The sequence below is a fragment of the Pleuronectes platessa genome, chromosome 5 (assembly GCF_947347685.1).
Source record: "Pleuronectes platessa chromosome 5, fPlePla1.1, whole genome shotgun sequence".
NCBI lineage: Eukaryota > Metazoa > Chordata > Actinopteri > Pleuronectiformes > Pleuronectidae > Pleuronectes > Pleuronectes platessa.
Genome location: NC_070630.1, coordinates 27,630,285 through 27,642,545, shown reverse-complemented (window position 1 = coordinate 27,642,545; position 12,261 = coordinate 27,630,285). Strand labels below are relative to the sequence as shown.

The 12,261-nt window shown below is 43.0% G+C and overlaps 1 long non-coding RNA gene across 1 annotated transcript; it reads left to right on the top strand.

Annotated features, from left to right (window-relative positions):
* The first annotated feature begins 6,352 nt into the window (after window positions 1–6,352).
* LOC128440113 (uncharacterized) lies at window positions 6,353–11,558 on the top strand. The gene is made up of 5 exons (XR_008338477.1): window positions 6,353–6,474; window positions 6,880–7,062; window positions 7,683–7,769; window positions 8,441–8,588; window positions 11,339–11,558. It is a non-coding gene; the product is annotated as an uncharacterized LOC128440113 (long non-coding RNA).
* The last annotated feature ends 703 nt before the right edge of the window (window positions 11,559–12,261 follow it).

Genomic DNA, 12,261 nt, shown 5'->3' with positions numbered 1-12,261 from the left:
ACTTGTGTCTGTCCTCGTTCTGTTAGATCTCAGTGCAGCATTCGACACAATTGACCATCAAATTTTATTACAAAGACTCAAACAGTTAATTAACATTAATGGAACCGCCCTTAACTGGTTTAAATCATATTTTTCTGATCGCTCCCAATTTGTGCAAATTAATGATGAGTCATCTGTGCGCACCAAAGTTAACCATGGTGTTCCACAGGGCTCTGTGCTCGGCCCAATTTTATTCTCATTATATATGCTTCCACTAGGAAACATTATCAGGACACACTCGGTAAATTTCCACTGCTATGCGGATGACACCCAGTTATATTTGTCAATAAAACCTGAACAAAGTAATCAATTAACTAAACTTCGAACATGTCTCAAGGACATAAAAACCTGGATGACCCGCAATTTTCTCTTATTAAACTCAGACAAAACAGAGGTTATAATACTTGGCCCCAAACACCTTAGAGATACATTATCTAATGATATAGCTGCGCTAGACGACATTGCCCTTGCTTCCAATGAAACAGTCAGGAACTTGGGAGTGATCTTCGATCCTGATTTATCCTTTAATAGTCACTTAAAACAAATTTCTAGGACCGCTTTTTTCCACTTGCGTAATATTTCCAAAATTAGACATGTCCTTTCCCAAAAAGATGCAGAAAAACTAGTCCATGCCTTTGTTACATCGAGACTGGACTATTGTAATTCATTATTATCTGGCTCCAGCAGTAAGTCGTTAAAGACTCTACAGCTTGTCCAAAATGCCGCAGCACGTGTCCTGACGAGAACAAAGAGAAGAGAGCACATTTCTCCAGTATTAGCATCGCTACACTGGCTTCCAGTTAAATCTAGAATAGAGTTTAAAATTCTCCTCCTCACCTTCAAGGCCCTTAATAATATGGCGCCTTTTTACCTTAAAGAGCTGTTAGTACCTTATAAACCCGCTAGAGCACTCCGCTCCCAGAATTCAAGCCTACTTGTCGTCCCTAAATTCTCTAAAAGTAGAGTAGGAGCCAGAGCTTTTAGCCATCAAGCCCCTCGGCTGTGGAATAATCTACCACTTTCAGTTCGGGAGGCAGTCACCATCTTTTCGTTTAAAAGTAGGCTCAAAACCTTCCTTTTTGATAAAGCTTATAGTTAGAGCTAATTAGTGCGCCAGTACGTTACTTGTTCTATTTTATGACACATGACACACGGAGCTTCTCTTTCCAGCTTCTCCTTCCTCTTCTCCATCCCTATCCCCCTTCCCCGGAATCCCTTTGCTTTATCACCCGCAGATCCAGGGCCTCTGTGGCCGCACCATGGATTGCGGTTTGTGGATCGTGCACCGGGGGTCGCGGTGGTGGATCCATTGTGGCGGATTCTGAGTCATGTGGGCTGATCGTGGTGCTGGTGGCGGACCCTGTGTCGCGTTGGCATTGGGCATGGGCGGTGGACCAGGACCGCGGTGGTGGCTTGTGATGGGTCCTGGTGGTCGGCGGTGGACGGTGACTGAGGACTGGAGTGGCGTCTGGTCTGGATGGTGGATCGTGGTCTAGATGGTTGCTGAGCATGGACTGTGCTTGCAGCGGGACTGCTTGGCATGTCATGTTGGGGTTGTCCATCGGGATGTCTACCCTCATCAAATGCTGCTAGAGACTTTGATTATTGATGATGTTTTCCTGCACGTGGCATCTATTGCACTTCTGTCCGTCCTGGGAGAGGGATCCCTCACATGTGGCTCTCTCTGAGGTTTCTACATATTTTTACCCTGTTAAAAGGGTTTTTAGTAGTTTTTCCTTACTCTTGCTGAGGGTTAAGGACAGAGGATGCCACACCCTGTTAAAGCCCTATGAGATGAATTGTAATTTGTGAATATGGGCTATACAAATAAAATTTGATTGATTGATTGATACATAGAAAGGAACAAACACCACTGCTTAGCACGACGTGAATCTCTAAAATGTCCCCCGAATAAGGACATAAACTGCTTTCAGACATGCACTGAACTCTGGTTATTTACCTGAAATTATTTGTAGGGGTTGTTTGTGAGAATGCACATGTCTGAATCAGTTACTTCGGAAATAGTCAAAAACAAGTTGCATCTTCATATGAGCAAGGGAAACACGGGAGAAAGTCTGGACCCCATTGTGCCGACCTTCTCTAGAGGTCATGTGTTCAAATGACCATAGTAACAACAGATGTCTCTTCAGGTAGCCCAGTGGAATTTGAGATTGTTTTTCTGAGCGTAGTGTCACTACGATACTGCAAATTGCATAGCCTGCTTCTGCTTGACCAGCCTCCTGATTTATTTAGTTTTGTTTTGTCTTGTTTTTTTAGATTCAATGCCTGTTTTGTCGTATCTCAGCTTTTAGTTTTTTTCTGTGAGAGAGAGACGAACAAAATTCTCGCAGCTCTCTATCCAGTATGTGGAGGATGAAATAAGACTTTGTATGAGAAGTACCTGCACTCTTTCCACCGGCAAAGATATTTCTGGGGAGTTCATTTTTTTCAATAAAGAATGTCCTCTCTCCTGGAAAAAGGAACCGGTCGACACTGTCTCTCTCAGACTAAGGCTAGGTTATGTCAGACAATTCTCTTAAACAAATCATTTCGGTCTGTGATAATTAAGATTATTGGATTGATAAGGTAACCTGATTAATTAACCTCCCACAATATAAAAATGGTAGACACAGTTACCAATTAAGAAGTAATCAGCTTTTGTTGAGCTGTTATAGAAAGATCAATAATTTATTTTTGTGAGTTCTATAATTGACTGTGACTATCTATCACCTAGAGCTATAGATTTTCTATTGTTTCACTGTGGACACCATTGTTTTGACAGGGAGCATTTGGTTTAATTTTGAATTGAAAACAGTGAAACCCTCTTCCATTATCCTTCTCCCTGCATGAGTTCAAATGTGATTAGGGCGTTAAAGGACTCCTGTCGTACGTGGGCGAAAGTCAACATTTTTTTCTTTTTGCTGACTCACACTGAATGGAAAATCTTGACAACCCAGGTGACCTTTCTTGCAAGGAGGTGCTTGAAGGTCATTTGTTCTACGTCAGTATATTCTGGATAATGCATATGGGCTGGGTAACGTGTGAGGAGCTCTGCGTGGTGCGAACCCAACCGCCACGTTCGCATAAACCACCGCTGTAATTGAATCTACTCAGTGCCCTCTTGGGGTGTCTGATGAGCAGGAGCAGGAGGCTGAAAGGTTGGTAATTGAGAGAGCAGGGAACTGGGGTTTGGAAGGTGAGCAGGGTTTTTGAAAAAAACACCCATAACAAATTCACATTAATATGCATATGTTCCCTGTAATCATCTTTTGATTCTGCTACCCTGCGCCTGCCCTCACCACTGCTCAGACCCTGAGGCAGCACCTGAGGCTAAAGACTTTACAGGGCTCTGACTCTGACGCATCAATAGTGGGTGGCGGAGCGGAACTGAAGATTAAGAAGGTGCAGCGTGTGCGAGCATAGCTGTGTGTGTGTGTATCCGTGACGATGTATTATAGAGAAAGCAAGGAGAAGAGAAGAAAAAACACATGCTGCCATCAGCCTATCTTGGGGTGCTCTGGGGATATCAGAGAAACCATGAGAAAGGACCACATTCAACAGAGCAGACGATATGTGGAGAGACTGCAGAGCAACACGCGGCACAGACCTGAGTCGAGCAGATTTGGCAGCTTTTACATTTGTTTCACACTCCCTTGTGTTGGAAAAATGTGGGACTTGAGTGAGTCTTTATAATGTCAGGTGAACTGCCTGTCACTGAAATATGCATCCGTGTGCTGAGTCCTACGCAATAATGTAAATTCTTAGTGGAAAAGGAAATGTATGTGGCCTAACCACGAGCACAACACAGCCACAGGTAATTATTATAAAAGCCAATTAGAAGCCTGCAACAAAAGAACATTTTAAAAGTAGCACATTCATTTTAAAGGAAACACCAGACATTCAAAAGGACAAATCGCCTTATCAAAAATAACAGGTGTATTTGCAGGAAGAAAACATACTGAAAACAATCTTCAGAAATCGCAATTCCGTACAAGGAACAGTGATCAAAGGGATGTAGATCAATACAGACCAGGCTTTAAAAGTTCCAATGATCTTGACTGCTTTATATGATACAACAGACTATTAGGGACATGAGAAGAATGAACACTTTGAGATTTGGAAAATAAAAATAAAGTCATTGTTGTCATAATATTACATCAATAAAGTCTTATAATCCAGGTCTACCTTCTGGATCCGAAAACCCTTTTCCAATCTCATTGTTACTTGAGAGACTGTAGCCTGACAATTCCTCCTCCACTAAAAAGGCAACTGATGAGCCAAAAGATTAAGTATTTTCTTATTTGATAAATCTATAAGCTTAAGTGTAACTTCACAAGATGATCCATATCCCTCATTACAACTCAATTCAACATTACGACTTTAGTTTTGTAATTTACAATTGTATTCACATATGATCACTTTATTCTTGAAATGTCATTTAAAATTCCTTCAAGTGGGCCTCACACTATGTCATGATATGCCCCACATCTATGATACAGTTTATTTGACAGTAATTCCAGTGTGCGGTGGTTAACACTGTTGCATCATGGTCAGGAGGTTTGTGGTTCAAATCCATGTGCTGGCACGGGTTTTCTGTAGCAGCTCCTGCAGTCCAAAGTCATGCAGATTGAGGTTGGGTATCCTGAAGACTCTAAAGTGACAGTGGATGTGAATGTAATTGTTTTTCTCTGTATGTTGGCCCTGTGATACGCTGGCGACCTGTTAAGGCCCCACCTCTTGCCCATTGTCAGCTGGGATTGGCTCCAGCCCCTCAAAGGATGAGAGGTACAAATGATTGGATGGATCTTGTTTTTTCTACTGTTATAAATGTTAGACTCTATTGGAAGAAGCAATCCTGCTGGAACCAGGCCTGGTGTTAATTATCACCAATACTGCAGCGGTACATAAATAACATGAATAATTATCATAATTTACATTGTTGGATTGTTGGCTATTTTCTGTATAGGCAAACCATATTACAATGGTAAACTGTAGGAAAATAAGAGCGTGCCAAAAGGTATGTCAGCGTTTACATTTGCATAGGATGTAAATATTATTCCAGCTGCGTTGTTGACTTCCAAGGAAGCGACAGAGGAAGCCCACACGACATGTAAAGCAGACGGGACGTGCGCTGTGAAAACAGTCACACAAAGGAAATGTCACATAAAGTGTTCCTAAAATAAAGAACTGAACTAATTATGCTCTGTTGTTGTTTATAAGATGCTGGTGCCTCCATCTTTTATTCATCAAGACGCGAAGGCGGCTGGAGGTTCGGTGTCTTTCTCTCTCATGCTCACACTCTCAAATCTCATTTCAAACAGAACCCATTGAGCCGTGGAACTGCATTCCGAATTACAATGAACTTGTTTTTTTCGCGCAAGAAAACAACGGTGGAGAGGGGGAAGCAGAATGGCAAGGATAAAGCTCTAGCATGGCAAACAGTTAGAAGGGGAATGGGCGAGTTACACGGCAGGCAGAGACACGGACTCACAAAACAGGAAGTACGGTGGTGGCTTGTTTTGGAGTCGAGGGCAGGCCAGCAGCTCAGAGGCTGTCGGCCAAAACCCCTCGTATGCCCCGGTGCTCTCATTTCACACACAGTAACAACACAAACAGGCATTCTGATAGGAGTTAGTCATCCCTTCCGTGGACGCTTTGCCTTAGGAGCTGCTGTTAATGTGAGATTCACATTATTTAATGGGGAATTTCACGCTCATCTCCTGAACTGACCACAGTGTAAAGTCTGGCTATGCCTCATTACAACCCAGTCTCATCAGAAAACGTTCAATGGCAACGTTGGTCCACTTGGAACGACGTTACCATCTCACAATCTGAGAGGCCAGATTGTGAGATGGTAACATTTAGTCCTCCCATTGTTTTGCATTGGCGTGTTCTCACGTCACGTGACTCTCAAGCTCCCGTCTGCGGAGAGGAAAACATGGCGGAGATTCCTTGTTTTTTCAGATAAAAATATAATTTTGTAACTTAGTTTGGGCATAAAAATACATTCTGACACCATTTCTAGCGAGAAATGTGCTCTTTGCTTCCACAGTCTTCAGCCAGTTCGTGCTTATGATAAATATTTTAATAGTTATCACGCATGTTTTTATCGTTGCTATGATGGTTGCCATGCCACCACGGCGCAGCTTGGTGTTTAAATCACAGTCCCTGCGTGGTGTCCTTCAGTGATCGTGAATGTTATTCATGTTATATAATAGTAATATTTGAGGCTAGATTACATCTCTAATGAGAAGGAACCTGCGAGTCTGTTCATACCGAGGCCGGCCCGAGTGCGCGACCGGACCGAGTGCGCGAGCGGACATGACGTGTGGCTGTCGTAAAAACCCTATTTGTAAACAACCAGTCCTTTAACTCAGCGCTACGTCATAAACACGGCGCGCTTGGAAGACCACGATGTCATCTTCCTTCTGTCAGGTAAGTAGTTTATTGTTTTTAAAGATCGTTACGATCTAGGTTTACAGTCCGAGTGCGGAGAGAGTCCGTCAATCCACACTATGGACGCTGTTCATCAGCTAATACGCCATTGTTAGCCACATGCTTCAGCCCACGGTAGCCTGTGCTACCTGGGAGGTGAATACATGGTTGTTGAAACCAGTTCAAGATGCTTAGCTCATCATTGAGGGACGCTACAATATAAATATAAACATGAATTTGATTTATGAATGCTTTAGATTAATAAGGAGTGTATTTCTCTACTATTACTCCACAATATCAGGTCAATTTGGTTTAATGTATAGTATGCAATATGACAATGTTTTCATGTTATGGAGTTGCGATTCATTTTATAAAACAATTGCTATGTTCTGTTTTTTAATCAAGGAGGATCCAAGTGAAGCTACAGGAGTTTCATTAACGTCAATAACTTGGACCGAACAGTTTGTTTTGCTTGATGAAGAGCAGGAAGGGCAGCCTGGAGAGAAAGAGAAGCCGGGTTGAGCCCACTACCATCATCCACGTACCACGAGGAAGATGAGGGAGAGAAATGATCCTACCATTAAAGAGGTACTTTTAAGTTATATACCAGAAAAACCATTTTATATAATGTGCTAAATATACATTTTTATTACATCCCCAAAGTACGCTTGCTGAAATACAAGTCAATATCACACTGAAAGAATTTTGATCAATCATGCTTCCCTGCTGTGATTGTTTAACTGGGAAAACAACTTTTTCCACAGGAAGGCAAGTAAATTTAAGGAATACATGTGCAAAGTTTTCCTCTGTTATGTATAATGATGACCCCCATCAAACATAATGTTAGCAATATTTACACCTTTTAATTTATACTGTTTATTTCTGTCTACATGTGTGAATTTGCCGTCATAAGTTTCAGAAAAGAGCAATGATGTATCGGTCAGTGGGCGGCAGCACGAGACTCCGCAAACTAGTCTGTAAGCAAAGCAGACGAAGGCATCGAGGTTGCGGCCTGCCATCATTGTTATTTTTGCTTAAGGGACTGAATATGTTTCATGCAGGAATATTAGCATTTCCCTTATATCTACCAAAACTGCTTGTTTCACAGACTGCAGTTTTGTTTTGATCCGATGTGGTGTGCAAATACAACCGTATCTGCAATGGGTTGTGGGGCATTAACATTTGTAACTCTAATTTTGTTTTGACAGACTGTGAAAAGAACGTTGAGAACATCACCACTCTACAGGAAGACACAGTCCAGTAATGGGTGTCAGAATTTCAGTAGTGAACGACAGGTACTGTGGAAAAATGTGTGTCATTGTTGTACAATGTCCTTTGACTCTGTTTATACAAGGTTAACACAAAGAGGTTTGATTGTAAACTGATATCGGTACGAATTCATGTTATTCTCCTCTTCAAAAGAAACAAACAATCCAAATTACCTGCAGAAAGCCCTTGATGGACGCTTCAGCTGCATCGTCAGACTGGTGAGACAGCAAGATGCCAACTTTAATGCCAATTTATTTGTGTAACATTCTGTGACCAAATGTATAGATAACTTTTTGTAGATTGTAAAAAAGATAACCCATTTAATAAAAAAAAACTACACTAGAATTACCGCACTGCGTTGTATGACTCCGCTAACCAGTGCAGTGTCCGTCTACATATTTCTACATATTTTCTCTCGTATAAATGACACTGTGTCTCTTGACAACTGAAACCATAAGATGAGGTCAGTGTGGCCTTGACCTTTTGACTTTAACACAAATACACAGTTAGACAATCCGAAAACATACAGTTATGCCAAAATATATTTAGTTTCACATTCTAGATCGCATAAGCAGAGACATCAACTCAGGAAAAATATTTCTGTAGAAAAGAAAGCCCTGTACGTGTGTACGTATACATACGTACACACGTACAAACGCACTATTGAGACGTTTTGTTTTTTATCATATATTCTCAGGAAGGACTGATGCATTTACTGAGACGGGACGTGAGGGCCTACTCTGCGTGCTCAGAGTTCAAGCCCAGCAGGCTGCAGCGGGCCTGACATATTCCGGAACAGCAGCACAGTCTTTGGATGACTCCTCTGAAGATGAAAACATGGCGAGGTACTTCTCCACTGATGAAGAACTGTGAGGGCTGTGATTAGCTACACTCTCTTGCTACAATGCTACTCTTGCTACTCCCTGGCAGCCTTAGGAAGGCATTAGCTTGCTGTGTGGTAGCTGTTAGCTTCAGCATTTTTAGTTTTTAGCGGCCTGTGTGACGTTTATGTTTAAAACAAAAAAATCAGAGGGAACCATCTTCATAATTTAACACTATGGTTTGTTTGTGTGTCCTTCAATCAATCAATCAATCAAATTTTATTTGTATAGCCCATATTCACAAATTACAATTCATCTCATAGGGCTTTAACAGGGTGTGGCATCCTCTGTCCTTAACCCTCAGCAAGAGTAAGGAAAAACTACTAAAAACCCTTTTAACAGGGTAAAAATATGTAGAAACCTCAGAGAGAGCCACATGTGAGGGATCCCTCTCCCAGGACGGACAGAAGTGCAATAGATGCCACGTGCAGGAAAACATCATCAATGATCAAAGTCTCTAGCAGCATTTGATGAGGGTAGACATCCCGAAGGACAACCCCAACATGACATGCCAAGCAGTCCCGCTGCAAGCACAGTCCATGGCCAGCAACCATCCAGACCACGATCCACCATCCAGACCAGACGCCACTCCAGTCCTCAGTCACCGTCCACCGCCGCCCACCAGGACCCATCACAAGCCACCACCGCGGTCCTGGTCCACCGCCCGTGCCCAATGCCAACGCGACACAGGGTCCGCCACCAGCACCACGATCAGCCCAGAATCCGCCACAATGGATCCACCACCGCGACCCCCGGTGTACGATCCACAAACCGCAATCCATGGTGCGGCCACAGAGGCCCTGGATCTGCGGGTGATAAAGCAAAGGGATTCCGGGGAAGGGGGATAGGGATGGAGAAGAGGAAGGAGAAGCTGGAAAGAGAAGCTCCGTGTGTCATGTGTCATAAAATAGAACAAGTAACGTTCTGGCGCACTAATTAGCTCTAACTATAAGCTTTATCAAAAAGGAAGGTTTTGAGTCTACTCTTAAATGAAAAGATGGTATCTGCCTCCCGAACTGAAAGTGGTAGATTATTCCACAGCCGAGGGGCTTGATGGCTAAAAGCTCTGGCTCCTACTCTTTTTTTAGAGAATTTAGGGACGACAAGTAGGCTTGAATTCTGGGAGCGGAGTGCTCTAGCGGGTTTATAAGGTACTAACAGCTCTTTAAGGTAAAAAGGCGCCATATTATTAAGGGCCTTGAAGGTGAGGAGGAGAATTTTAAATTCTATTCTAGATTTAACTGGAAGCCAGTGTAGCGACGCTAATACTGGAGAAATGTGCTCTCTTCTCTTTGTTCTCGTCAGGACACGTGCTGCGGCATTTTGGACAAGCTGTAGAGTCTTTAACGACTTACTGCTGGAGCCAGATAATAATGAATTACAATAGTCCAGTCTCGATGTAACAAAGGCGTGGACTAGTTTTTCTGCATCTTTTTGGGAAAGGACATGTCTAATTTTGGAAATATTACGTAAGTGGAAAAAAGCGGTCCTAGAAATTTGTTTTAAGTGAGAATTAAAGGATAAATCAGGATCAAAGATCACTCCCAAGTTCCTGACGGTTTCATTGGAAGCAGGGGCAATGTCGTCTAGCGCAGCTATATCATTAGATAATGCATCTCTAAGGTGTTTGGGGCCAAGTATTATAACCTCTGTTTTGTCTGAGTTTAATAAGAGAAAATTGCGGGTCATCCAGGTTTTTATGTCCTTGAGACATGTTCGAAGTTTAGTTAATTGATTACTTTGTTCAGGTTTTATTGACAAATATAACTGGGTGTCATCCGCATAGCAGTGGAAATTTACCGAGTGTGTCCTGATAATGTTTCCTAGTGGAAGCATATATAATGAGAATAAAATTGGGCCGAGCACAGAGCCCTGTGGAACACCCTGGTTAACTTTGGTGCGCACAGATGACTCATCATTAATTTGCACAAATTGGGAGCGATCAGAAAAATACGATTTAAACCAGTTAAGGGCGGTTCCATTAATGTTAATTAACTGTTTGAGTCTTTGTAATAAAATTTGATGGTCAATTGTGTCGAATGCTGCACTGAGATCTAATAATCAGAGTCTGTTTATCAGCGGGTGCCTCGCTGAGTGGAGCGAATCTATTTGAGACGTGAGCTGGTGGCTCTTTAATCGTGGGCTTTTTAAGTCTAGCACTATGCCCCCTCTGGGTTGTCACCCAGCTGCCCTGCGCTCCCGGCTGCACGGGACTAGTCTGGGGACTGCTAGTTAATGCTAAGCCACGTGATAAGCTAGGTGGCTCTGCGGCTAGCGGGAGCCGGCTAACTACAGCTAACGGAGTTTCTAAGCTGCTGAGCCGAGCTTCTAAGTCGCTAAGCCGAGCCTCCATCGCTATCAACACACTACATTTATTACATGTACCACTACTGTTAAGGGAGGCAGAGGAGTAAGTAAACATAAGACACTCGGAGCAAGAGAGAGCAGTGGAGCAACAGGGAGAGAGAGAAGACATCGCTGCTATAGAGCTGCGAGGGTGAGCTCAGACAGAACACAGAATCACTAAGCACGATAGAGTAAGGGTTGGTATGTGCGAGTGTTTAACTACAGACCGGTGATTTTAGCTGTAGTGCTACAGAGAAACAGTTGTGTTTTAGCAGCGGAGCTAATTCGCAGAGCGACCACCACCAGTGGCAAGAAAACAGGAAATGACGCAGCACGCTTACCGTAATGACGTCAGTCAACGGAGTCAGTTCTTCTCAAGAGAAGCAGTACAGGTGTGCCTCAGCTCCACGGTCCCTCCTGCAGCCTCCGCTCCTGATGCTAACCTCATGTCTCCATCACACCAAGCAGCAGACCTGGATTGACAGACCTTTCTCCAGAGCTGCCCCCTCCCTCTGAAACCCCCCTCTCCAAAACACTATTTGTGTAGTTTTTAAAGTATTTTTTGCATGAGAATTGTTGATCATAACATTTCCAGCAGATACCTTAATGTAATGTTTGTGCACAATAAATGACATTGTTCATAACATATTGGTATTTCCCATAGACGGATTATCATGACCATGGGCCCTGGACACAAACTCGCCACGGGCCCCTGTCTACACACGCAAACAGTGCGCGCGGAACGGCGGCTTGCCATTACGCACATAACACCGGGCAACACACAACCACACAAAAATAACTCATTTTAGGTCTGTTTTATTTGGCACGTGCCACGTACAGCACAATAAACATATTATGGGAGAGACAGCAAGCGCACAGCCAGTCCTCGCAGTATTATAGAGTAAAACACACCTTAATTAAAATATAGGCAACCATATGACACAAATCGTTGAGACTCACCTAAAACGTAGGCTTTTTCCGGGCTTTCTTTGATGAGAAGTCCTTTATCAGATCATCAAAGTTCATGTCTCGAACGAGTTCGGACTCTATAGCCATGAGTGATAAACTGTTCAGGCGTCTCTGGGTCATTTTTGTCCTTAGTTCATTTTTTATTCTGGCCATTTGAGAGAATGACCGTTCTCCCTCGCAGTTTGTCACAGGAAGCGTCAGATACAGTCTTATGGCAATGTACACATTAGGAAATGTTGACTGTAATCCACAATCAAGTATTGTTTTCAGACATTTCGGTGGAGGCACATTCTGTCCGTCTGATCTGATGAAAGCTCTGAAG